This window comes from Limulus polyphemus, unplaced genomic scaffold, assembly GCF_000517525.1.
Source record: "Limulus polyphemus unplaced genomic scaffold, Limulus_polyphemus-2.1.2 Scaffold707, whole genome shotgun sequence".
NCBI classification, from domain to species: Eukaryota; Metazoa; Arthropoda; class Merostomata; order Xiphosura; family Limulidae; genus Limulus; species Limulus polyphemus.
Window position 1 is genome coordinate 295,626 of NW_013666317.1, and position 813 is coordinate 296,438.

Genomic DNA, 813 nt, shown 5'->3' on the forward strand with positions numbered 1-813 from the left:
ATTTTATGGTTTTATTGCCCTTTATATTGCCCATTGAACCATGTCTAACTGCTATCCATGCCATTATATATAAATCACTCGGGGGAACGTGCAGCTCACGTTACGCTATTGAATTACATTACCAATGAGCTGCTCACGTGCGTGCTTCATGAACAATTTTAATTATATTATTATTATTACTTATTTTACCTATTCTAATCTTAACTAACTGAAAAAGATCCGTACTTTTAATTTTAGTTACTTTCATAATAATAAATAAAGAATAAATATGAAAAACAAGAAATAAAGTACTTACCCAATTTTAGTTTTTTCTTGCCCTTGATTGTCGAGTAGTTATGCCAGGTTTTTTTTAGCAATTATAATAAAGCACTTAACAATTTTTATTTACTTAAATAATACATCAAAGAATATAGACATTAATAACATGGAAAAAGTAGACAAATGCACTTACGTCTAAAAATTTTCCTGGCTTTCTAACTATGCCACAAAAGTCGTTACAAATTCATCCAAGCTAGTCGTTAACTTTACCACAGTAACAAAACTGCTACTCCGAGTGACATTGATGGTTATCTGTTCAAAACGCAATGTTATACAAAATGCCATTTGATATATGAGAACCTTGACTTTCTATTGGTTATAAATAATATATAATTAAACATAAGAGAGAACTATCAACCAATTGTGAAAGGGAGGATGTGGCAGGAGGGGTCTGATTTTCTCTTTAATTGCTCTGTAACAAAACAAAATTGAAGGCCATAAAAATTATGGTTTGTTTGAACAATAACGATTTTATAGAGGGCATTTCATGTTTAA

At 30.3% G+C, this 813-nt stretch overlaps 1 protein-coding gene across 1 annotated transcript in view; it reads left to right on the forward strand.

Annotated features, from left to right (window-relative positions):
* Positions 1 to 813, forward strand: part of LOC106460096 (E3 ubiquitin-protein ligase HUWE1-like) — a 165,843-nt gene that overhangs the window by 18,275 nt on the left and 146,755 nt on the right. The gene's annotated exons all lie outside the window — the stretch shown is intronic.